Source organism: Protopterus annectens, chromosome 8.part0, assembly GCF_019279795.1.
Source record: "Protopterus annectens isolate FY-2018-M chromosome 8.part0, PAN1.0, whole genome shotgun sequence".
NCBI classification, from domain to species: Eukaryota; Metazoa; Chordata; order Ceratodontiformes; family Protopteridae; genus Protopterus; species Protopterus annectens.
This window is the reverse complement of record NC_056741.1, coordinates 772,641,017-772,668,295: the sequence shown is the minus strand read 5'-3', so window position 1 is coordinate 772,668,295 and position 27,279 is coordinate 772,641,017.

Sequence of the window (27,279 nt, the reverse complement as noted above, 5' to 3'; positions counted from 1 at the left end):
CCTCACAGTTATGTAACATCTGGGGGTTTTTTTACAACTTTGAAGTTATCTTTTTCCTCAGTTTTTTTTACAAAAAGATTTTATAAACCTTTTTCTACGCATTTGGATTATTTTTTTCTTTGGAAATCTTATCCTGGGATACATTTTACCTCAGAACAGCTTTGTTGTCTCATCTGATTTGGTCACCTGCTGCTTAAGAATCTTCCTGGAACCTGATATCCTGCTATCAGCACCTCATCTCTGGGCATGGCTACTAAATCTGACTCCATGGAGACTCAGCCAACGAAGGCCAAATTTTCTTCAATGCTCTCACCTGAAAAGGATTCCAGTTCAAAAAGATTAAGAACATCTAAACAATCTACTGAAACTTCCAAAGTAAGTAATAAAGATTTGAATGACTCAAATTTTCATTTAGATGAACTAAAATTAGCATTAAAACCTATCCAAAGTGCTATTCAAAATTTCTCAGAACAATTTGCTGACTTTAGTAAAACTTTAAAGCAAATAAGTGACAGAATGGATATGATTGAAAATAAAAATTCAGCTTTAGAGATAAAAACTGATTCATTGGAAAGTGACCTAAAGTCTAAAGATAAGATTATTTCTGAAATACAAGCTAAATTGTTGGACTTAGAAGCCAGGAGTCGTAGAAATAACATCATTATTTGTGGTTTGCCAGAATCTTATGATAATAAAAATTTGCTTTCTGTGACAAAGAGCATCTTTGAAACATTGTTAAACTGTGAGACAACCTCAAAATCTATAATTGTAGAGAGAGCACATAGAGCATTACGTGCAAGTCAGGATTCTTATTCACCAAGGATTATCTACACTAAGTTATTAAACTTCCAAGACACTTTTCAGATCCTGGAAGCAGCTAAAAGTAAAAAACAGTTTGTATGGAAATCTCATAAACTGTCATTTTCACAGGACCTTCCTTCTCAAATAAAATTGAAAAGACAAAAACTTTCTCCCTATTGTGCAGATTTGATAAAAAGAGGGATAAGATTTCGTATGTCTTATCCAAATACGTTATCTTTTACATTTAATGACAAAAGATTTATGTGCTCTGATCCTAAGGAAGCAAAAGATATATTTTTTAAAACTTTTAAAAAGCTTCCTGATTCTGTGTCCTAATATTCCACTTTTTAGGTGGTTTCAAATGTGATGATTTCTTTCAATGTTATATTTTTTCAGGCAGTATTTGTCATTTATTACCTAATTCTGTCTTATTATAATAGATGTGTCAAGTATTTTTTTTTATAGGAAAATATTGATTTTATTACGAAGGTAAATTGCTTTCCAGGAATATGGTGTAATTTTTGATTTTCAACAAGCCTTGTAGTTATATTTCCTTGTTGCGAAGTAGTGTACTAATTATTTTGCAGTTAGAAGAGTTCAGTGCCCTGTGTCAGTTGTATACATTTTGGAGGGAGAATCTACGCTCCTCGAGACTGTCCAGGGCAAAAATCTTCTGCTTCTCTCACCAACTGCATCTTCTACTTGGCCACGCACCTTCTATGGACTTTCGGAGGTTAGTAGTGACGTCATCATTCGCAGAGGATACTCGTTGGATTCAGTATTACTGATGTCTCTTGACTACAGCGCTTGTCTGCTTCTATTGTTTAAACTTATATACTTTTCTATCTCATTCAGTTGCTGTGGATATGCGATAGCTGTTTTTATGCATCTACAATGTTATCTTTCGTTCTAATCATCAGCTGCTTACACCATATTTTTTCGCTTCACTGTGGATTTACGCTCATGACCTTAAAGGCGGAAATTGCCTATATCTGTTCTGAATAGATTCGATATATCTAATCTAAATGTACACTCTAAAATAAGGTGTGTATTTCTTCTTATTCTAGTTAAAGTTAAAGCAAGCTGATAAGGTATCTGGTTAGATACACCGCTTTCACTTAGAGTTTACGCAACATGTAAATGCTGTATGGGGATACTGTAAACGCGTTGGTTTGTTCTAACACGTTAATACACAGCTAAAGTTTTAACAAAGCATATATAGGGTAATGATTTATTGTTATGAACATACTATATGTGTATATGTATATTCTGTTTGGTAATATTGATTTATAATGCAGGTTTAAATGATTTATTTATGTAAGTTAACGTGCGCTTGAAGGGGAATTGTGAGGTTCATTTCCTGCTGGTATACAGCTCTTTTATATTCAAAAAGTGTCTGATAAGTTTACAATTCAGAGTGCTACAGTTCTTAAATCACTTTAAGAGTCATTTTCTTAAATCATAAACTGTACATTCTTGTGCATATAATCTTTTTTTTTTATAATTCTAAAGTGACTGTTTGACTTTTTGTGTATGATTTTGCTGAAGGTTAAGGAATTGTGCAGTAGCATTTTTCAATTTCTAACACTAGATGGCGCCAAAATCTATTCAATGTATAGTAAACTGCTGAGAGATGTAGATGTACAGCAGCTATATTGGCAGTTATATTTATTTACTCGGGGTTTGTTGGAGAGTTTGAGTTTCCTGGGGGTTAGACCTGACTTTCTTTGGGGCCATGTTCTATATGTTTATTCTGTAAATTAGATATTATTGTCACATTCATTCTCTAGGTCATTCTTTAGAAATTTGTTGTATTTTACTGTGTGGTCACTTGACAAAGTTTCGTTTTATTTTGTTTTGCTATAATTATAGTTAATTCTTTTTATAACCAAAGCATCATTTTATTTATGATACAGTTAACTTTAGTTTCACATAGGGTAATATACATATAGAGTAATGCTAGATCTATCTTTCTTTTACTTTTTATATACATTTGATTCATTATAATTTCTGGAATGTGGTGTTGATTTTGTTAAAACAAAAAATGATTTTTGAACTGCTTGAGGAAATTCATTTAAATGTTATATATTTTTGCTTATAATAGGAGCTTGTATTTTAAGTATTTGAGTAGGGATTGAGTATGTTGGACGTCTTGAATTTAGTTAGATTTGTATATATGTTCAATATTATAGTACTGGTTTTATTTTTTGTTAGGCTTTCATTTAAAGCTTATTATACTAACTTGATGGTATTGGTAACCAAAAATACAATTTCTACTTTATTTATATCTGACCTTCCTTTATCAATAGGAGTTTGGTGGGTAGGCACTAGGGTTAGGATGAAGGAAGTATGTAAATTTAATATTATTTTTTTCTTACAGAGGGTATTTCTTATTATGATTGTTTATTCAAGCACAGTTCAGAATAATTATGTTTCTTTTTTTCTCTTCTCCTTGCTATTGGTTTGTGTGTTGTCAGGACTTTACTCTATGTTTTTTTTTTATGGCATCAATATTAACTATTTGCCTTACGTATGTCAAATAATATAATAGTGGATTCCTGGAATATAAAAGGAATCCAAAGTAAAGCAAAAAAATCATTATTATTTCACTTGATTTTTAAATCACAAGCCAACACTTGTTTTATTCAAGAGACCCATATTCCTCGACTTGATTGGGATAAAGAAAAAAATAAAAAATGGATCAAGAAGATTGTGGCTTCTGGGGATACGTCTAATTCTAGAGGAGTAGCTATAATCATTAAACAAAAATTCATGGGGAACATTGTTGATGAGAAATATGATAACAAGGGTAGATGGTGTTTGTTTACCGCTACTATTCATAATCTTGATAAACCTCTTTTAGTTTTAAATCTATATGGCCCTTGTAGTCAACAGCATTTTTTCATCCTAAAAATCTATAATATTCTCACCTCTTACAAAGACCACTATATCATAGTAGGTGGAGATTGGAACACAGTAATAAATCCAGAAATTGATCATACTAATTCCTCTGCTTCTTATAACTATCAAGCGACTCTGGCTCTTAATGATTTAATGGTGGAACATAATTTAATTGATCCATTACATTCTATAAAAATCTCAAATAAGAATGATATTTATACTTATTATTCTAAGTGTTACCGTTCATGGTCTAGATTGGATTTTTTTTTAATTTCCAATTCTATCTCAAAATTTATTTTGGATTTTATTATTGAACCCAGATTTTTTTCAGACCATTCAAGAATCTTATTAAAACTAAACATTATCTACAATATTAAAAATAATATCAATCCAAACAAATGGACTTTAAACAATAATTTACTTTTAAATAAAGAAATTTGTAAACAATGTTCTGAAATTATACAGGAAATGTAAGGTGATCTAGAATCATCTGATATTCCTTATGATATACAATGGGCTGCATGCAAAGCGAGATTAAGAGGAATGTTTATCAGTAAAGCTGCTTATCTCAAAAAACATTACTTTAAGAAAGAAGAGTTCTTAAAATCTAGAATTCAGTCTCTTGAAAATCAGTTTAGATTGAAGCATGACTCTAGTATTGAAAAGCAAATCTTAGATTGCCAGAAAGAATTAATTTTACTTCATCAAAATAATCTTTCTCTAGCTGAGCAAAAATTACTTGCAACATATTCAGAATGGGCCCAAGTTCCTTCTAAATTATTGGCTAGAATAATTAAAAATAATTTTGACAGAACAAAAATTTCATCCTTATTTCACAAGAATAAATTGTACAACACGGATGAAGAAATTATTCATCTCTTTACTTTACTTTATACAGAGTTATACTCAAAACCTTCTAATTCAGTTAATGATAATTATATAAAAACCTTCTTAAATTCTTTAAATTTTCCCAAGTTAAATGATAATCAACAAAGATTGCTTTCTGCTCCTCTATCTTTACAGGAGATTTCGGATTCAATTGATAATCTTAAATCTGGTAAATCTCCTGGTCCAGATGGCTTCACACCGGAATTTTTTAAATCTTTTAAATTGGTAATTGTTCCCTTTCTTTTTAAAGTATACAATCATATAAGAATTAATGATATTTCAGACATTCATTGGAATACATCTAAAACTATATTAATTTTGAAAAATAATAAAGAAAAATCAGACCCATTTAATTATAGACCCATTTCTTTAATAAACTTAGACATCAAGATTTTATCATCTATTTTGGCTAATAGATTGAAACAGGTTTTACCCTCAATTATTTCCCAAGACCAATCTGGTTTTATGTCCCACAGGCATGCTTGGGATAATACACTGTCCTTAGAATCTATCATCCATCTTATAAAAAGTGATTCTAATCCAATGTATGCTCTGATTCTTGATGCATCAAATGCTTTTGACAGAGTCTGTTGGAATTTTCTTTTTCAAACTATGTCATGTTTTAATATTCCTTAATTCTTTATAAACTTTTTAAAAATATTGTACAATGATATGTTTACCAGACTTTACATTAATGGGCACTCTTCCTCTTCTATAAAGATTACCAGAGGAATGAGGCAAGGTTGTCCATTGTCTCCCTTTCTTTTTAATATTTATTTAGAACCTTTACTGTTGTTTATTACTCAGAACACTTTTCATAATGTTCCTAGAATTCTTAATATAAAAATGTATTTCTCAGCCTTTGCTGACGACCTAGTAATATACTTTCAAACTCCATTATCCGACCTTAGAAAAATAACAAATTCTATTGAATGTTTCTCTTCTGCTTCGAACTATCTTATGAATCCCTCAAAAACTCATATATTTCCTTTAAATCATATGGTCCATAAACCATACTTGTTTTCTGATCATCAAATTCAGTTTACTTTTAGTATAAAGTATCTAGGTATCAACATGGAACACAATAATAAATCTTCTTTTCAAAATAACATAAATAAAGTTTGGAACTCAATAGTATCTGATATAACCAGATGGGAACATCTAAATCTTTCACTTTTATCAAAGGCTGCTATAATTAAAATGAACATTTTACCTAAATTTCTTTATCATTTCTCTTCTTCTGATCAGATAATTCCTAGATCTTTTTTTGAGAATGTAAATAAAGAGTTGGCTAAATTTTTATGGTTTCCCAAATCGGTTAGAATTTCCTATTCTAGATTATCAATTTCTAAGGATAAAGGTGGTTTGGGTCTACCTAACTTCTATCTTTACTATTTAATTGTTTCATCTAATAAACTTTTCACCATATCTAATTTCAAAAATAATATTCATATCAATCATCCCTTATGGATAAAAATCTGGTATAATCACATCATATCTAAAAATATAAACCCAGAAGCTATTCCTTTTATCTCTTTGGACATCATAACTACCAAAAATCTTTCTATCTTCATTAAACAAAAGATCAGAGCTTTTCAAACTTTACTTAAACTATGTAATCTAGATAAGTTCTCTCACTTTTTTCAACCACTTCATCTAAACCCCAATATAATGATAGATAACACTCCTTTTAACCTAACAAAGTATCCTCTAATAAAAAATTTAAAAGTTGGGGATATCCTGAAATATAATGACTTGTCTCTAACTGACTGGCGTAAGATTTTGAATGCCAATTGGAATTATTCGGCAATACTACGCCAATTAAGAGAAGTAATTAAAAATAAGTATCTATCCATAGAACCAATAGATCATCAAATGAATAATCTAAATATGATAATTAGAACATTATCTTCATCAGATAAAATGTTATCAAATTCTTATAAATTGATAAAGAGTTTAGTGTTGGATCAGAACTGTCTCTTGGCAAACGTCTGGTTAAATCATAATTCTCAAATAACTGAGAATCAAAAACACCTGGCTATCAGATATACTAAGGAATTTACCCCTTTTAAAAAAATATTATACACGCAATTAATGATTAACAATGATGCTTACTATACTCCTTATAAATTAAATAAATTTAATCCCAATAAATCCTCATCATATACATGTTGTTATTACCCCCAAGCAGATCTTTTACATATTCTATGGTATTGTCATTTTTCTCATAGATTATGGACCTCTTTGAAAGTTAGACTACAGAGAATGGGGTATCACAAATCTACGTTGTCCTGGGAATTTGCTATTCTTCATATTCCATTAATTCATATTTCAAAATTAGATACTCATGTTATAATTTTTATTTGCTCTTTAATAAAGCTTTATATAACTCAAAATTGGCTTGATTGTACCAAACTAAATTGGGATACTTTTCAGAAAATGGCTTATTTATATATTGATGCTCAGAGAAACATAGTTAAGAGTCCTAAAAAAATGGCATTAAAAAAAATAGTATTAGAAAAAGTTTTAAATGTTATCAACAATTAATGCCTTTAAATTCCTTTTTCTGTTTTGTGCTGGTATTTTTTTTCTCTTTTTATTTTCTTTTCTTACTTTTTCATGTTATTCCCTTAATTGAAATTATCAATGCATAGTATTTTCTATTTCACTTCAAGATATGTTTTTATTTTTCTGGTTGCCTAACTTGTATATAGTGTATATATTGTGTAATGTTATTATTATTATTATTATTATTCAATTTTTTTCCTGAATGTTATTTAGAGTTGCAATTTGTTTAAACAAACCTATTTTATATTTACAAAACTCCTAATGTCTTGTTTATATATTCAATAAAAAGTATTTTGAGAAAAAAAAAAAGAAGTTAAGTAGAAACCCTTATGTTACCGGTGGATAGTCAGCTGGCTCACATATAGGACCCAGGAAGTTAGAACTGGGGAGTCCACCTCTACAAAGAGGCCAGTCACTGGCAGAGTCCCTCAGGGATCAGTCCTGTGACTGCTCCTTTTGGGATCAACTTTTCTGAAGTCAAGGCCAATATCAAGGGCCTCTGCCTGACCAGATTTGCAGATGATTGCAAATTAGGAGCAGTCATAGAATCTACCACAAACTCTAACATTCTCTAAGAAGAGCTGACACAGACAAATAGCTGGTCACAGAGCCATGGACTAAAACTAAATGCCAAGAAATGCATAATAGTACCCTTAGAGATGTTGCCCACTCCAGTAATTATCACACTGACAACACCCACCTAGTCAATCCAGTAGTCAGGTACTTGGGACATGTAGACAGTAATCTACCCTTTGACCATCATGTGCCTATGGTAGTGACAAAATCATTCTATGTTGTGGAATTTATAAATAAAGGTATTGCATCTAGGTCCAAGGAGGTTACTGTTGCACTTTCTTCAGCATTCATCAGATCTAGCATTGAGTAAAGTGCCCCCTTTGATAGGTACTTAACCAGGCTCATCGAACAATTGGAACATCCACAGAGGTTTCTCATTAAAGGAATACAAGGCATAAATAACATGTCCTATGCAAACCACTTCAAAGCTCTATTCCTGTATACTGTTTTTAACAGGCTATTGAGTGGAGGTCTATGTCTGACATACAGGGTATCATCAGAGCCCACTCTGGTGGACTTCTTGCATATCCACAAAATAAACAGCACCAGGATTACATGTTCTGAAGAATTATACCTTGTCTTTGATATAAGCAGCACCATAATTACATGTTCTGAAGACTTAAACCTTGCCTGTGATATAAATAGGACCTGCTAGAGATACAGGTATGTATTCCAGAGACTACCCTTTCTCTGGAACAGGCTTCCCATCCATGTAAAGCAGAGTTCCTCCATAACCCAATTCAAATGCAACTTGGACTGTTGGATGGGAAATTGGAAATTCATCACTGGTTTGGCACCTATGACTCTAATGGACAAAAGGCACACTGTAAATGGTTCATCTTCCAGGCCTTTGCATGTAAATGGTTCATCTCCCAAGCCCCTGCTTACACTTATCAAGGGAACCAGAACTTATCAGAAACTTGGCATGTATGACAAAACTTAAAAAGGCCCCAGTGGTCATTAGCTTAGTATACACTTATGAACCACACAGCCTGTGTCTTATCCAGGTGTGCCTTGTAACCTGAAACCCCTCCAAACTTCTGCAACAAGGTGAAGATTTTCTCCAAATCCTTATTAGGAACCCCTAAGAAAAATTGGGACATCACCTACATAGAGTGTTATTTTATTAATTTTATTCTCCACAAATATCAGATTTTCTAATCAACTCTACCAATGGCTCTATATGTAGAACAAACATAACTGGAGATAAAGGACAGGCTTTTCAAGGCAAATGGGGTCAAACTATGCACCATTTTTATCCTAGCCTCTAAGCCTTCATAGATTGATAGTGTGAACTCTACCAAGCACCTTTGAAAGCCAACTGAATCAGGACCTGCCTTAAGAAACTGTATTTGACATGGTGACAGAGGCTTTTTTCTGTGCCTTGACTCATCAGGTTCATCTCTTCCACAAAGGACAGGTCTTGTCCATTAGAAAGGCAGTGCACCAACTATTATCAAAATTTTGTCTACCACCGACAAATCCTATCTGGTCTAAATCTAACGACCTTGAAATGTGTCTCAGCACCCTGGTTGACAAAATCCCCATAAATAGGTTACAGCATATCACTTTTCTTACACTGTTTATGTATCAAAACTATTTTTGTCTGCCCCCATGAGTCTAACACCCAATGTAATACATCCATCAGTACCCACAAAGCAGTATCACTCAGTTCCTTATCAAATTCCACTGGCAAGCCATCTGCCCCTGGTATTTTTCCAGATATCTACCTTCTCAATGTGCCTTCAACTCATCCACGTAAAAACTGTATCCTAAAGAGCATCAGCCTGTGCCCACTGCAGCCTACCTGCACTGCACTGGATAAATCTACCTTATATAAAACTCCTCAATCTTGAGTGCTCTATTATTTCCTGACTAGGATACAGTATATAGCATCTGAAAAAATTCCCTAAGCTTAGTCAACATATCCACAGGCATGCTTTTTTCCCCCTTAGGGACTAAATACAGTGAATCAATGGAGTCTTGTGCTCCCCGTTGATGTAATTTTACAACTAATATTTATTGGTAATGGGAAGCCCAGAACAAAAGCAGTTTTTATACTTTTGTCTCAAAACTTCCCACTTCTTGTACAAGACAGGTGCAGTGTGAGATTCCTTACTGTGATATGGAAACCCATTTAACTTCCCTTAGCCCTGTCCCTCTCTAAGTCACTCGGCTGTTGTTTAATGTATGCAATATTTCCCATGTAGCATTTCTGTCCACACTTGAAAAAATGTAATAGCAAAGGCAATATCCACTTTAGTCTGATCCCATTAATCCCCTATCTAGCCTCTTATTCTAGCAAACATGAGAAACTCTTTCTCTAATACACCTTTACACCACTGAAGAAAACAGGGATGCTTTAAACAGTAGATTGGGAATCTTCAATGTCTATGAAAAAGAATATTGTATGTATCCTAGTTTCAAAATTACTGCTAAGGGAGAGGACTGAAAAAAATACCGATAAGCTTTCCACTGAGTAAGTCAAGTGTCTGTCTTCTCCAGATATATATCCTGAGTCAGGTCTAGCTGCAGTCGTCGTTTTCCCAGTATATCTAATTATGTCTTCCCTTTCTTCAGTCACATCCACCATTGCATATAACTGTAAGTACACTGATGCATTATCTCCCAAAATGGGAGGTTGGTGTATGCTTAGGGCCTTTATTTACGTCCCTTATTGAAGTTATAATATTCCAGTCATGGGTACTTACTAGGTTATTGAGCTGTGAGGATTTTATGAAGCCTAGCCTTACATTCCCATTGTAGTTTTTTAGCCCTTTATTTTGTGTGAATAACCCAAAGGCAGGCAGAACAAGGATATACTGGGGCATTTACTTGTTGCCCCTTTCCATAAGGGACGTGAGTGCTGAGCCAGGGGTGGATTTATAGTTTACTATCCAGTTATCAAAAGTTTATCATAGCACCAAGTTCACAGTCATCTGTAAACTTAGTCAGCCATAAAGCTTTAACATGTGCTTCCACCTCTGAGGAGTAAATGCCAAAGAGTAGTGACCCAAGAACTGCACCATGGGGTATAATGCTAGTGACAAGTCATTTAGAAGAGGCAGAGCGTCCCATTCTAATTTGCTGTGTTCTCTTTGTGATCCAATTTGCTATCCAACAAGTTACATAATGGTTTACATTTAACCAAGAGAGTTTATCTATGATGCCTGAATGTGGATGGTGTTATAGGGGATCTTACAAGTCCAGTTTCAGGCTGTCAGTAGGCAGCCCTGTATGTTATACAGCCTCATGGAAATTGTGATTTTGGCCTTGAATAGTGCCTTGAGGACTTGCTCTTCAGAAATTAAAGGGGGAGATGTAGATGCAGGCATGTAATAGATATGTTATCTGGATCTGAGTATGTGATATCTCCTATTAGCACTGCATAGTTCTGCGTGTTGTTTCTGAGGTTTCTTATGTAATTAAAGAAAGCTTTTTAGTTATCCTTCACCTGGTTGACTAATTTTACTTCACATCTGGCTTTGACTGATTTAACCAGGGTCTGGAGTTCCCTGTTAAATTTAGCAAGAATGTTTTTAGTATCTCAACAGTTAAGTTTATTTTTTGTGCAATTATTGTTTTTACTATAGAGCCTTTTTATATATGGGTGCCACCACAGAAGTTTATTCAAAAATTTAGCATTGTATTTTCTTCAGAGGGGCCAGATGCATCTATGCTGCTGTTTAAATGTGTGTAGAATTTGGCAGTAAAGGATTCCACATAAGCATCAGGCTGGAAGGGAATTTTAACAGATTAGCCTTCACATTATCTGTGAATACTGAAGTAATGGAGAATATTTCCAGCTTCAGTCTTATGGTGAAAGTGACTGATTTGTGATCCGATTTGATCAAGAAGAGACAGTTAGTGGTGAGCAAAACTGTTCCATAGTGGTAAGGATCAATTCCAGTATTTTATTGTGTTTTGTTGGGTGTAGACTAGCCAATCCTGAGAGTTTGTATTGATGAAGTCCAGAAAATTCTGGACATACAGATCTGAGGTGGTTTAAGTTTCACAGTGAATGGAGGGGTAGTTGATGTCTCCTAGGAGAATGGTATTTGGCTTAATGCATAGGGACTCCATACTACTTAGGTAGGAGGTATGGGCTGAGGGGAATATAGAGGGGGGCTTATAGTTAGCTATGATATGATAAGGGCTTTTGTTATAAGTAAGTTGGATGTGGAATTGTTCCAGATCATGATCTTGTCTAACAAGTCTGGAGGTGAAATGTTTTCTAAGGAATATGGAGAATGATACCTGTAGTGCCTTCATCTAGTGTGGTGGTCCTGAATGTGTGTTAAGAATTGAACCCTTGCACTGATAAAGAGCTCTCACTTGTCTTGAACCAGGTCTCTGTGACAATGTATATGTTGATGTTTTTCAGAGTAAGAAGCGCTTGTAAGGAGTGGAATTTTTGTTTAGACTCCCAAGTATTGAGCAGCAATGACTTTACTTTATTCATATTCTGCTTTGTTATACTATATGCTTTAGAAGACTGACATTGCTTAAAAACGTACTGTGGAAGAGAGCAAAGATTTAGCCAATATGCAAAAGCCTTGGGGAGAGAAGCACAGGCCATCCCTGACAAAGCAATATAATTGCTTGTCATCTCCTCCCAGGCAGATATTTATTTCCCTATAAACTGACACCAGAAGCTAAGTTGAAGTCAGTGATGTTTTGATGTTCATCATATTGATCACTGCTGCAATAGCCTAAGCAATATTGGTTATATCTTGTATAGGTCATAACAGTTGGCCAGCTTCCAAAGATTCAGGGCACCTTCCTTACACTCAAACCATTAGTCAGCTGAAGACAGGTGTGGGTGACAGACTCTTCAGAGGTTTCGTACTGCTGAAGACAGTGCTCCTCTGTGGGCTTTGGAGAATTGACAGTTGGATTGTGTTGTTTCATTGCTAGGCAGTTAAGTTCCCTTTAGGGGAGAAAACCTTCCACATATTATTTTTAATATTTAAAGTTACATCCTTGTTTTGGAAAGTATATTTTAAGTTAGGAATGTGTGTTTTTAATGAATTATACTGAACTTTGTTGTACTTTTAAACTGAAGCAAACTTTTGAGTTTGACAGTTTAAATGTTAATTTAAATATTCCAAAACCATATTTTCTGTGGAGCAATTGAATTTAAATTACTTGTTTTTAAGGAAAAGGGTATTAGAGTGCTTTTTACTGTATTTTTATTGGAGAAAATGACTTTATACTGCTTTCAAAACTTTACAGGCTTGTGCTCCTTAGTTTTATTGTTAAAGAAACACCACTTTCAGTTTGACTATGGAATAAACCACTGGTCTCATGGTCAGTCCTTCTTCCAGCCACAAAAAAAAACATAACTAAACAGCCTTTGCCACAACAGCATGCAATCTTTATTCCTGGATCCCTCTAGTGTTGTTCATACAGCCACTCTGCAGCAGTCGGGATCCTTCAGAGGGCAGAGCCACTCTTGTCATTTTTTTTTTTTCATTGAGAAGGGGCAGGGAAGGTGCTCCTGCTTGGCCTAAATGTTGTGCCCTTACCTGGAAAAGCTGTTGCTGCTACTAATAACCTTGTTTGCCCCAACATTCCTGTCAGAAAGAAACAGAAAACTAAACTTATCTTCTCCTGCACCAGTTTCACTGGACAGGAGTAGTTTAGTAAGTCTGGCTTAAGATGTTGATCAGTGTATTAATTCTTCTTATCAGGTGGTTTCTGGTAAAACAAAAAGGAAATCCTCTTTTCCTGAAGAGATTCAAGAAATTGAATCGGGAGTGGAATGTCTTCTTCTTCTTTCGGCTGCTCCCATCAAGAGTCGCCACAGCAGATCAACTGTTTCCATTTCTTCCTGTCCTCTGCATCTTGCTCTGTCACACCAACCACCTGCATATCCTCTCTCACCACATCCATAAACCTTATCTTAGGCCTTCCTCTTTTCCTGTTACCTGGCAGCTTCATCCTTAGCATTTTTTTCCAATATACTCTGCATCCCTCCTCAGCACATGTCCAAACCAACATAATCTTGCCTCTCTGGCTTTGTCTCCAAACCTTCCAACCTGGGCTGACCCTCTAATATACTTATTACTAATCCTGTCCATCCTCGTCACACCTAGTGCAAATCTTAACATCTTCAACTCTGCCACGTCAAGCTCTGACTCCTGCCTTTTTGTCAGTGCCACTGTCTCCAACCCATATAATATAGCTGGTCTCACTACCCTCTTGTAGACCTTCCCTTTCACTCTTACTGGTACTCATCTGTCACAAATCACTCCTGACACTCTTCTCCACCCATTCCATCCTGCCTGTACTCTCTTCTTCACCTCTCTTCCACAATCACCATTACTCTGAACTGCTGATCCCAAGTATTTAAACTCTTCCACCTTTGCCACCTCTACTCCCTGCATCCTCACCATTCCTCTATCCTCCCTCTCATTCACACACATATATTCTGTCTTAGTCCTACTGACCTTCATTCCTCTTCTCTCTAGAGCATATCTCCACCTCTCCAGGGTCTCCTCCACCTGTTCCCTACTCTCACTACAGATCACAATGTCATCTGCAAATATCATAGTCCACGGGAACTCCTGTCTGATCTCGTCTGTCAATCTGTCCATCACTATTACAAATAAGAAAGGGCTCAGAGCTGAACCTTGATGTAATCCCACCTCCACCTTAAACGCATCTGTCACACCCACCGCAGACCTCACCGCTGTCACACTACCCTCGTACATATCATGTACCACTCTTACATACGTCTCTGACACTCCCGACCTCCTCATACAATACCACAACTCCTCTCTAGGCACCCTGTCATATGCTTTCTCTAAATCCACAAAGACACAATGCAACTCCTTCTGACATTCTCTGTACTTCTCCATCAGCACTCTCAAAGCAAACATCGCATCTGTAGTGCTCTTTCCTGGCATGAAACCATACTGCTGATCACTAATCATCACCTCTCTTCTTAACCTAGCTTCCACTACTCTTTCCCATAACTTCATGCTGTGACTGATCAATTTAATCCCTCTGTAGTTACTACAGCTCTGCACATCACCCTTATTCTTAAAATCGGTACCAAAACACTTTTTCTCCATTCCTCAGGCATCCTCTCACTTTCCAAGATTTCATTAAACAGTCTAGATAAAAACTCCACTGCCATTTCACCTAAACACCTCCATGCTTCCACAGGTATGTCATCTGGACCAACAGCCTTTCCATTCTTCATCCTCTTCATAACTATCCTTACTTCCTCCTTGCTAATCCACTGCACTTCATGATTCACTATCCACACATCATCCAACCTTCCCTCCCTCTCATTCTCTTCATTCATCAGCCCCTCAAAGTACTCTTTCCATCTGCTCAACACACTCTCCTCGCTTGTGAGTATGTTTCCCTCATTATCCTTTATCACCCTTACCTGCTGCACATCTTTACTAGCTTGGTCCTTCTGTCTAGCCAATCGGTACAGGTCCTTCTCTCCCTCCTTAGTGTCCAACCTTTTATACAACTCGTCATACGCCTTATCCTTAGCCTTCACCACCTCTCTCTTTGCCATGCACCTCATCTCCTTATACTCTTGTCTACTTTCTTCATCTCTCTGACAATCCCACTTCTTCTTCACCAACCTCTTTCTCTGTATACTCTCCTGTACTTCTTCATTCCACCACCAGGTCTCCTTGTCCTCCTTCCTCTTTCCAGATGTCACACCAAGCACCTTTCTAGCAATCTCTTACTAGCTCTGCTGTAGTTACCCAGCTATTCGGTAACTCTTCACTGCCACCCAGTGCCTGTCTTAACTCTTCCCTGAACATCACCTCACAATTACCCTTTTTCAATTTCCACCATTTGATCCTTGGTGCTGCCCTCACACTTATCCTCCTCTTCTTGATCACCAATGTCATCCTACAAACCACCATCCTATACTGCCTAACGACACTTTACCCTGCCACCACTTTACAGTCTCCAATCTCATTCAGACTGGCCCTTCTACATAAGATATAATCCACCTGTGTGCATCTTCCTCCACTCTTGTATGTCATCCTATGTTCCTCTCTATTGTTAAAATATGTATTCAATACAGCCATGTCCATCCTTTTCACAAAATCCACTACCATCTGACCTTCTGCATTCCTTTGCTTAACACCATACCTACCCATCACTTCCTCATCCCCTCTGTTCCCTGCACCAACATGCCCATTGAAATCTGCTCCAATCACCAGTCTCTCACCCTTGGGTACAGTCATCACCACTTCATCCAATTCACTCCAAAATGTTTCTTTCTCATCCATCGTACACCCAACTTGTGGAGCATACGCACTAACAACATTCATCATTACACCATCAATTTCCAGCTGCATAAACATCACTCTATCTGACACACTTTTCACCTCCAAAACACTCTTAGCCTTTTTGGTAACCTTAGATTTAAAAGATGCTTATTATTTTATTACTATTGATCTAGACTTCACAAGCTTCTTAAGGCGTTATGTGACTGGATCAGATTATCAGTTCTCTGCCTTAACCTTTGGGCTATCCACTGCTCAAAGAGTGTTCACAAAGCATCTAGCTCCTTTTCTAGCCAGTTGCAGGTTACAGGGTATCCACATATTTAGATGATTTGCTTAACTTTACAGAGTCTTTTTCAAATTAACAGGAATCTGTCTTTGGTGAGAGATTGCCATTCTTATTTGGGATTTCTAGAGAACATTCAAAAGTCCTTTTTGACTTCATCATACATGATTGTGCTCCTGCTAGACACCTTAGTACAAAGGACTTTGTTCCGCAGGAAGCAAAAGATTTAGCTTTAAATCTCTTTTAAGGTTTTTCAACTCAGATTTCTGTTACTGCTTGGGAATACCTCAGGGTATTGGGTCTCATGGCATTCTATGATTCTCAAGATTCCTTTGGTAAAACTCCACATGAGAAAGATGCAATGATTCCTGAAGTCTCTTTGGTCTCAGCACAAACACCTATTATCTTTTCAGATTCCAATTCTGTGATATGTGAGAACAGAAATCACTTGGTGGAGACATCAAATATTTCTGAATTCAGGTCTTCCTTTCTCCCCTCCTGCTCCAAAACAGTCAGTCACCAGAGACACTTTGGACTTTGCTTGTGAAACAGTGTCAATGGGGATAAAAGAGTAAGGTATCTGTGACATCAAAGACAGACACATGTACATTAATATAAAAGAAATGTTTGCCCTTATCAAGGCACTCAACTCCCTGAATCATCTCTGGTCCCCAGGACCACTTTGATTTGTTACAGATAATACCATAGCAATGAGGTACATAAATAAGCAAAGGGTAACCAGATCTTGCCCTTTATTTAGAGTAGTATTGTTACCATGGGATATAGCTTTCACTCAGAGAAAAACTATGTGGCAGACAAGCTGAGCAGGACAAAGCTAGACCCTCACGAATGGAAACAAGATCAGGATGACTTCCCAGATTTCATCCATCTGTGGGGAGTTCCTCAAGGAGATCTTTTGATTCCTTTCTGAACAATCAACTAGCATAATTTTGCTCCAGGACTCCATGTAAGAAGGCCTGGAAGACAGATGCCTTTTCTTTTCCTTGAGGAGGAATGTTTCAGTACGTTTTTCCACCCTTTCTGCTGATGTCCAGGATACTTCTGAAGATTCAGAAGGAATCCCCCAAGATCACTGTGGTGACTCCCTTCTGGCCTAGGTAACAGTGGTTCTCTCTTCTCTCTCATTTTTGAAAATGCCCAGGGGCAATTATCACAAGCTTCCTCACAGACTAGGTCTACTCACACAAAAACAGAGGTATTCGATACATCCTGACCCCAATCAACTTCGACTGACTGCCCTGATGATATGGTCTTCATACCTTTTAGACACCTTGTAAATGAGGATGTGCAGCAGGTACTAATGGAGGAAAGAAACCGGCACCCATTCAGGGTTAGTGGTTTTTCTGTTTTTACAGTACCTGTGTGAGTTACTTTCCTGTGGATTCTCTTCTTTCAAGGCATTCTCATGTCACAATTTTCTTGAAAGGGGTATTGCATATGAGACCTTTCAGAAAACTGGTGACTTCTTCTTGGGATCTTAATTTTGCTTCAGTGAAGCTAACACTTGCTCCATTTGAACCAGCTCATTTGGCTGAATTGACATTCATAACATGGAAAACAGTTTTACTGAGTGTTGTGACCCCCTGCAAGAAGAGCATCAGATTTGCAAGCTCTTCTGGTAGGTCAACATTTTCCAAAGAGATATGGTTTCTTTGAGAACTAATCCTTCTTTTATGCCTAAAGTGGTATCTAACTTTTCTTAAAGCCAAATTATCCATCCCCCTGTGTTCTTATCAGAACCCAAACATGAGGGAGAAAGGATGCTTCATACCTTGGATATCCACAGACAACTCATGCACTATCCTTACAGAATAAAATATTTTAGAATTTCCAATCAATTGCTCATTTCTTCTGAAGGTAAGAATAAGTGACAACCTGTGTCAATGCAGACTATTTCCAAATGGTTGTCTCAAGCTATTGCCTTTTCTTATTCCCAACACAACAAAACTATTCAAGGCAGGATTAAGGCACACTCTACCAGGGCTCTGGCTTCATCTATGACTTTTTTGGAAATGGTTGGAATCCAGAAGTATTCTAAAAGCAGCAACTTGGTCCCTTGAGCATACTTTCACAAAGCACTACAAGCTAGATTCCTTCTCCAGGTCTAGGTCAGAATTTCCTAGGACAATTCCTCAGGGACCCTTGTACCTCCCAAATGTTCTAAACTATCAAAATCTACCCATATAGCTTAGGCTACTGCAGCAGTGATCAATATGATGACCTTAGTACAGTTGTGTAAAAAACTTACCATAGCAGTAGAAGTTCTGATGATCATTGCTGCAGGAGCTGTTCCCTCCCTCCATTACCCTTGTTTTTGGCGTGCTTTTTACATCAGGGAGTGGACATTCATTTTTCTCTGTTGGTAGCAATCTCCTTTCAGGGCTCAGACTCCCTCTCTCAGTTGGCATGAAGTTCTGAAGGACTTGGCGGTAGGGTCGCCACCTTTCCATAGTGCCATTTCTTGACAAATAAGTCCCACCCATACATAATCTAGTCACACCCACTCCTTTAGTAGCCACAACCTCCCATTCCTTTAGTAGGCACACCCACTTTCATCTAACAAAGCCCATCAGCACAAGTCTTGAATACAACATGCAGTTACTACTAAATGGAAAAAAAAGTATACAATGAACGAGATGTAAAGTAAGCAACTTTATTTAGCAGTAATTTATTCAAAGCAGTACACTGTTAAGGGTTCACTACACACAGCAGTACATCAAAATGATACCACACACTTCTTCTTCTTCTTTGTACAGGATGAAATAAACAAGCATGGGAAAACTGAATATAAACTGAATATAAAATCATGGGTCATATTATTTTATTTATTATTTTTATTTATTTAAATTTGTTGACCGGGAGTGTCCGACTGGACGTGTGTCCATTTTCAGCGGAGGCCCGGGGAGAAAAGCTCCACAGTAAAATAAACAGACAGTAGTTACACTGGATTACATAGTGATTAACAATTTAACATAGAAATTACTTACAACATATTTACAGATGAAGAACATAGTACATCAGTAGACAACTAGAATCTTTATCTGTGAAGTACATAACAGGCATTAACAAATGTAACAATGAGAAGTTCCTGCTGTATAATAAGTACTAGGCTTATGAGCATCTGAGCTTGCTATCATCAAGGTGGTTAGTGGAGGTGAAAGAAAGGTAGTAGTTGGATGGGGTGGATGATATTAGAGTGGGAGTTGCAAGGGCATAGCCAGCATGTTTTTAGGTGCGCTTTTAATAAAGTTTTGAAGTTGGTGCATGATGGCACGGAGGTAATTGTGGGTGGGAGTGAGTTCCATAATTTGGCTATGGTGCAAGAGGATAGTGCTTCACCAGCAGAGTTATTGGCTTTAGTGATCTGCAAGTGATTTTTGTTGCTGGATCTTAGTGGTCTGGTGGTGCGATAGGGTTGGAGTAGATTCTGGAGGGATGGGACATTTAGTGGATGGTTTACTAGTTTGTGGGTGAGTGAGAGTTGATACCACTGAAGGAGGTGAGGGAGTTCAAGCCAGCCCAGTTCAGCAAGTGAGAGACAGTGGTGACTACGGTAGGATGCCCCTGCGACGAATTTTGCGATTTTGTTGTAGCAGGTCTCTAGCTTGTTTAGATCACATTGCCTTAGGTTGGTATATACTGGAGAGGCATAAAGTAGGGTGGAGATAAGGTGGGAATTTGTTATTGAAATCTTTGCTGCTTTGGTGAGAAATTGTTTATTTCTGTATAATGCTCCTAGTTTTTGTGGACTTTTTATGGTCATGGATATGTGAATGTCAAATTTTAGTTTATTGTCTATTTCCACTCCTAGCAATTTGGTGTGTTCAGTTGGGTATATAGTGGTGTTGTCCTTTGCTGTGATGTTAAAGTGAGAGTTGTTTTGAGTATGTTTGGTGGGTTGGAAGATGAGTAGTTTAGTTTTGTTTGGGTTGAGTATTAATTGGGCATCGGATAACCATGTTTCAACAGAGGAAAAGGCTTTCTGTGTGACTTTTTGCAGTTTGGGTAGGGACTGGGCTGAGCAGATGATGGTAGAGTCATCTGCGTATTGGATGAGAGTGCCATGTTTGGTGGCAGAGGCTAGATTATTGGTGTAAACAGAGAAAAGTAGGGGTCCAAGGATGGATCCTTGGGGAACCCCTATGTTGACAGGTAGTTGGGGAGATATGTCATTCTGCCATACAACGGATTGTTGGCGGTCAGACAGGTAACTCTGAAACCAGTTGGTGACTGGTTGTGAGAAGGATAGGTTATTGAGGACAGAGATAAGTTGTTTGTGTGGGACCATGTCAAATGCTTTAGATAGGTCTAGGAAAGTAGCAGAGGAGAGATAGCCATTGTTTTTATGCTGAAGGATAGTGTTTGTAAAGGAGAGTAAGGCAGTGGTGGTGCTATGGTTTGGTTGGAAACCATGCTGAGTACTGGAAAGGAGGTTGTTGGTAAGGAGGTAGTGTGAGACCTGAGAGTGTATGCATCTCTAGTATTTTGGAGAGTGGAGAGAGAATAGCTATGGGGCAGTAATTGGTTAGTTCTGCAGAGGGTCCGCCTTTGTGGAATGGAATTATATGTGAGACTTTCCACAATGTGGGAACGTAACTTTCTGACAGAGATCGGTTAATCAAGATGGATACTGGGTAGGCCAGAGCATCAGCTGCGATTTGTAGGTATTCACTTGGGAGGTTGTCTGCTGCTAATTTGGTGGGTTTAAGTTTAGTTAAGAGTTTTTTATGTTGGAGGTAGATACAGGAGAAAAAGAGAAGGCAATGGGGAGATTACTAGTTGAAGGTGTGGGTTGGAGGGAGGGGTTGTGTTGTTTAGCTAGTGATAGTATGGTTTGGGTGAAGTGTGTGTTGAATGAGGTAGCAATATTTTCTGAGGAGTGAGGGATGTTAGGAGGAGGGGTACTGACTTTACCTGGGTGGAGGATGGAGTTTATGGAGGACCAGAATTGTTTGGGGCTGTGTTGTGAGGAGTCTAGGGCAGACTGGTAGTATTGAAATTTGTCCCGTTTTATTAGCTTTTTGACTCTATTGTGTAGTTCTAGGAATTTCTGTCTAGCTGCGGGGGTTTTGGTTTTGCGCCAGTGCTCCCAGGCTTTATCCCTGTTTTTCATTTCTGACTTAGTGGTTTTCTGTAGCCATGGGGAGGGTTGTGCTTTGGTTCTGGAAAATGTTATGGAGGCATGGTAATTAAGGATGTTCAGGAAGGTAGTATTAAAAGATTCAACTGCGTCATCTAGACTGAGGTACTTTAGAGCATGCCAGTTACATTCTTTGAGGGATGAGATGAATGTGAGTGGGTTAAAGTTTATTTTTTTACGTATTTGATGATAGATGACAGGTTTAGCTTGGTACAGGTATTTTTTGAGTAGGAATGTTGGGGAGTGATCACTGAGGCTATCTGATAAGCAGCCTGTTATATATGACTGGGGGTTCTTACTGACTAGTATCCAATCCAGGGTAGAGTGCTTGCTGGAGTTTTTATTTATCCTTGTTGGTGACTGGACTAGTTGGGTGAAGCCATGAAGGTGTACATGATGGGTTGGATTGTTGCCAGAACAGGATTGCCAGCCAATATTGAAATCACCTAAGATGATAGTTTCTTGGGGGAGATGGTGGGTAGACCAGCTGAGGAGGTTTTCTAGTGGAGGGATGTTTTGGTTATTAATTTTATAGAAAAAGTAAAATGAATCATAATCTTGTCACAATGTTTTACATATATATATATATATATATATATATATATATATATATATATATATATATTGATGTTTTCTGGCAAGAGCAGGCCACTTGCTATAATCATTGCTTATATCTGAAGCTATATTTTGCATTTGATTTGGCAGCCTCTAGTAATGGTTGGTTATTCTTATAAATGAATAAAATTGTGAACAACTCATATTAAAATTTAGCTTGACCTGCAACTTAGCCTTGACAAAAGACAAGCATTCTGTTTCCTTGTATCAGTCCATGCATTTCCCATAAGTGAAACAAAACGTTCCATGAAGCTATTGCTAGGTGAACTGAAAGAACAAACTGCTCCAGTCTGTAAAGCATTTTTCAGACTGGAGCTTTATTAAAAAAGTCACCCAGTGATCACTTACAGATGCCGCTGTCATCTGTAACAGGGCTGGCAATGCAATAGTTAAAGTGTAGTAGTCTGATTAAAGTGCTTCATTGTCCACATCCAATTTGAAAACATCTGCAACTGTACACAGTTCTAACTAAGCTACAGACTGTTGGAAGTTGAGGCCATGCATAGCTTTAAAGGGGCTATTATCAAAGTCAAATATCTTTTCTATAAAAATCACAGAAGTCCCTACAGATCTGTTCTGTGACAGCTGGAGTAAAGTGATTTAAGGCAGATGAAGCTTTAGCACCAAAGAACTGGTCATCTAGCCTTCTTTGCAACTCATTTCTAACACTTAACCATCACTGTGTACAACTTTGGGACATAGAGTGTATTGCTTTCAAGTTTTGCTTAAGACTTGAGGAATGTATGCAGGATTTAGTACATGAAATGTATGTGGCACTCTACCTCTGAGATATTCTCACTGATGCCATCCTCCATCAGCCTCCACAAATCTCCAGATAAGGGGGTGACTCTATTCAGGCCCTTGCCTAATAAAATAACTTTTAATAGAGGGCCAGCATTCTACCACTTTCAAAACCAGTGTCTCCACATCAAACTTTGCAAGGGCCTTTCTTGAATCCTTTACACAGTTATGTTTTACATAGCACAAACAGTTTTCTACAAAAATGTGAGGCATCTCAGCTTTCAGATGCTTAAAAACAGATTTGGATTTTTCATAATTAACTGTGGCATTATCTGTAGCTTAGCTACATATGTTTCATACTTTTAGTCCTTCTGCACAAGGATGTCCTTTATTCTTGTAAAGATGGATTCAGCAATATCATTATGATCCTCATAGAAATCCAAAAGTTTCTGTTGTGTGCCATGGCTGTGAGTGAAGTACTAAATAATCAGGGGGAACATTTTTCTGTTCCCTTTATTGGATGCATCTGATGCCAGCGAGAAACAGGAAGATGCAAGTTCCTGCAGAAGGAGTTCATCTGAATGAGGTGCAATTACTTTTATTACAATGCTGTCAGATTTTGTCTTCCCACAGCAAAAAGCCACAAAAGAGTCAGAGAAAACTGTCTTTGCCAGCTTACTTCCACAGTCCATGGATACATATGAGCGACTGTATTTCACACATTGTTAAACTGCTGCCACCTCAGCTGCAGTCACTTTGGCAACTTTACTACTTTTACTATGTGAATGAATAAACTTTGTCATTACAAAGTTCTGCTTCTGGAGCTAAAGGCTTTGCTGATATTTGACTGACTTCTGAACCCTTTCTCCATCCCACTTAATAGTGAAAGTTGTTCCATGGCATGTGCAATTGGCCAGGGCATCTGCGTATGGAACAGATCACACTCATAAATAACTTTGCTCCCATGCCTTATTGTAAGGATAGAATGCTTTAAACTTCTAAGGAGACATTGTGCTGCTTCCAGCCTCTTGCTGGCCCAATGACCTCTTCCCAAACATGATTCAGTATTCGTGCTCAGCACCACTACAATAAACCAAAATAATTATTAATATCAATCCAGATAATACAATTAAGTGACCAGCAACAGCAGTGCCTCGGGGACCTGTGCCATAATCACTGAAACATGAAACTCCCTAGATGTGTAGTACATCTTGGTATATAGCTATCCATAAGGAAAAAGACAGTATGTGGGTGCAACAGGATCCAGACTCCACCTGAAAAATTAACAGTAGAGATCAAGCAATGTAAAGCATTAATAGTAACTCCTGTGCCAGAGTGGCATTCTGCAGTTGTTACACACATGAATCTGACACCGACAGGGGGGCACTCAGATCCAAGACAGAAAGCATTCAACTGAGATTAGACTCTGTGGGTCAGATACTGAAGCAGCAACAGTAACTACTATGTCAAGCTGAGACTCTCAGCTGTTAGACACATGAACATGATGCAAAGGTATCCAGCTGAGAATAAAGCCTGGACACAGAGCATAACAGCAAAGGTTAGACATTCAGAGGCATACTTTGGGCTGACAAGATGATAAAGATGAAATTGATGGTAGTTCAGCAATCATTCTACCCTCTCTGCAACTGTAATAACTTATACATAGACAAAATAAGACAAACTAGGCACACTATAAGAACTCAAATGATAGTCTAATTTGATTAAATTACTGCAAAGCCAAAAAGAATGCTGGACAAAGACTCAAAAATCAGAGACAGGTTTTAAATATTGCTCTATAATCTTAGAAAGTTGGTAGAACAGTTTGCTTTATCGTGCATTTTCTTAAAGATGTGAAGTGTAAAACACTAATTTACCATTTAATGACTTCAGCCTCAATTTGCCAGAAAGCTACCCAGTACATGAGAAACAGAACAAACTATAGGAGGCAAAAATATGTGCATTCTGTGCTAGACAGCATCACAATATATCTCAATCTCGGGGTAGAGCCTAGATGGTCAGCTGAGCACAGTACTTTTTTTAAGCTCTATAAAATTAATATAATAGACAGAAATTAGACTAATATGTATACTTACGTTTTATAAAATCAACTACTAATAGTCTAAACTTTAACTTTACAAATTTTGAAGTTTTTATTCCAAACAGTTCCTGTCAAATTATTTGAGACTAAACTTGAAGGAAAATGAACAACTCCAAGTCTTCGCAATCTGATGCTGCATTGAGGAAAGAACTACAGCTGGTGTCTTCCACTCTACAGTCAGTATCACTGAAGATAGATGACTTCCAACAAAAGCTGGAGAAATTAAGTTAGAATAGTTCTAATCAAACTGAATGTTTTCAAAGATCTTTCTCAATAACATCAAAATAAAATAATGGCCATGGAGACAGCTATAACTGACACAGAAGGACGATTAAAGGAGGATGAACTGCACATAGATTTTCTTCTCAAACAAAATACATGGCTAATGAAGAAAATTGATGACTTTGAAAATCAGGAGAGAAGGTTCAATATCCGAATCTTCTGAGTACCAGAGAAAGCAGAAGGTAAGAACATGATTTTATTTCTGAATAATTGGATTCCCAAAATCATCGACTTATAAGAAGAGCTCTTGTTTGGTATAGAAAGAGCTCATAGGGCAATTGGTAAGCCATTGCCCACATCCTCCACAGCAACATCAAGATCTATTGTTGTAAAATTCCTTTCTTACCTGGATAAGGAACTATTGCTAAAACAGCTTGGAGGAAAGCCCCATTAAAATTTAACCAACACCCCATCAGATCTGACAATGATTACTCTGCAAGAGTTTTGGAAATGAGGAATGTGGGGCCACTGGTTAAACATCTGTAACAAAACAATATTAGAGCTCAAATATTGTATCGGGCAAAAATCAAAAGACACCTCTCTCCTGGTACAAGAGCTTTTAACAACCTGAATAAAGCTCTCTCCTTTATAACAAACAATAATCTGACAACCATTCCAGATGATATGGACTTTTCTCTGTCTTCTTTAAAGAGAACATCTGAGAAAAATACATGGAATGAGGTCAAAAAGAATAAACAAAAAAAATTAGACTTCAGCTGACAGCAAATACATCTCTCAAAGAATCAACTGGTACAAAATAATCAAATGTTGTTTCTTTGTTAGCGATTAATGTTTCTTAATTCATGCTTACTGCATCATTGTAGTAACTAATGCTTTTTAAATATCAGTTAGCACACAGAGCAAATATTTAATTCACAGAAATAATATTAAGAAATTGTTTAAACAAGTTTAATCTCTTTGAATGCAGAGATAATTTATAGGTAAAAAAAAAGAAAACAAAACTAAGTTTATTTCTATACAACGCAATATTAGTAAATCTAATCTGTGAGCTGCTTATTTAAGTGAGTTGGAGGAAGGCTCTGCACTGCATACATGTATAAAACTTTATTAAAATACTAATGTAGCTTTTTTAATTAACTACATAATATAAAGTGTCACAATAACTTAATTACATTGGATACATTTTTTACATTTATTTAACTTTAAATGCTCAATTTAATTTTTTACTAATTCTAGAGTAACTGTTAGACTGTGTAAAGGCAGGAAATGGCTGCGAGTAATCTCAGCTCCATTTTTTTAGCTTTATTTTTCCTTTTTTTACTTCACTAAGCCATTTTTTGCTTAAAGAATGTTGTCTAAATTCGAGGGGAAGCTTTTTCTTACCTCAAGATGATCCTCGAGCCATTTTTAAAATGCACTGCCTTTTTTAAGGCTTCAGGAAGCTGTTAGTCTGTTCTGCTTTGTTGTACCCTACAGGAACTGTAGGGAACAGTATTAGAGATGCACCCTTAGCTTCAGGCTTCCTAATTAAAGCTGAAAATGTTGGGCTGCTAATTTTAAGTAAGTTAGATTCTTTTATTTGTATAAAAAAGTTACTAATTTTAAGTTAATGTTTAGAAATTGAACAATAACAGTTTAACATGATTACTAATTTAAGCTAAAGCTAACAAAAACAAGAATAAGCTTAGATCAGTCCAGATTTGAAAACAGAAGTATACACACAATTTAAAGTCTCCAGTAATGTCTCCTGACTATGTAATACTGATGAAGGGTAAATCCCAAAAGCTTTGCACTTGTGCTTATATCTTTTGTTTATTAAACATTTGAGGGTGCCTACTTTGTTTTTTCTTTGATATGTAATACTTGAGGACAGCAAGCTGTGCAAGCTTTTGAGAACATCGTTTTGTAACTTTACTCTCAAACTCCAGTGCCAAAGAAGCTCTATTAAACTGAAGGCACGTACAAGATATCAGTACAATAAAACCTGGTTAACAACTCTTTCATATTGCTGCATAAGGCTAGAGGGTTTATACAGATGTCATCTAATAACAGTTTTTGACAAGAAGGTGTTGTAGCTCTGCTAATTGTAGACATTAAGGCAGTTTCCTGAAAAAAAAAAAAATAAAAAAAA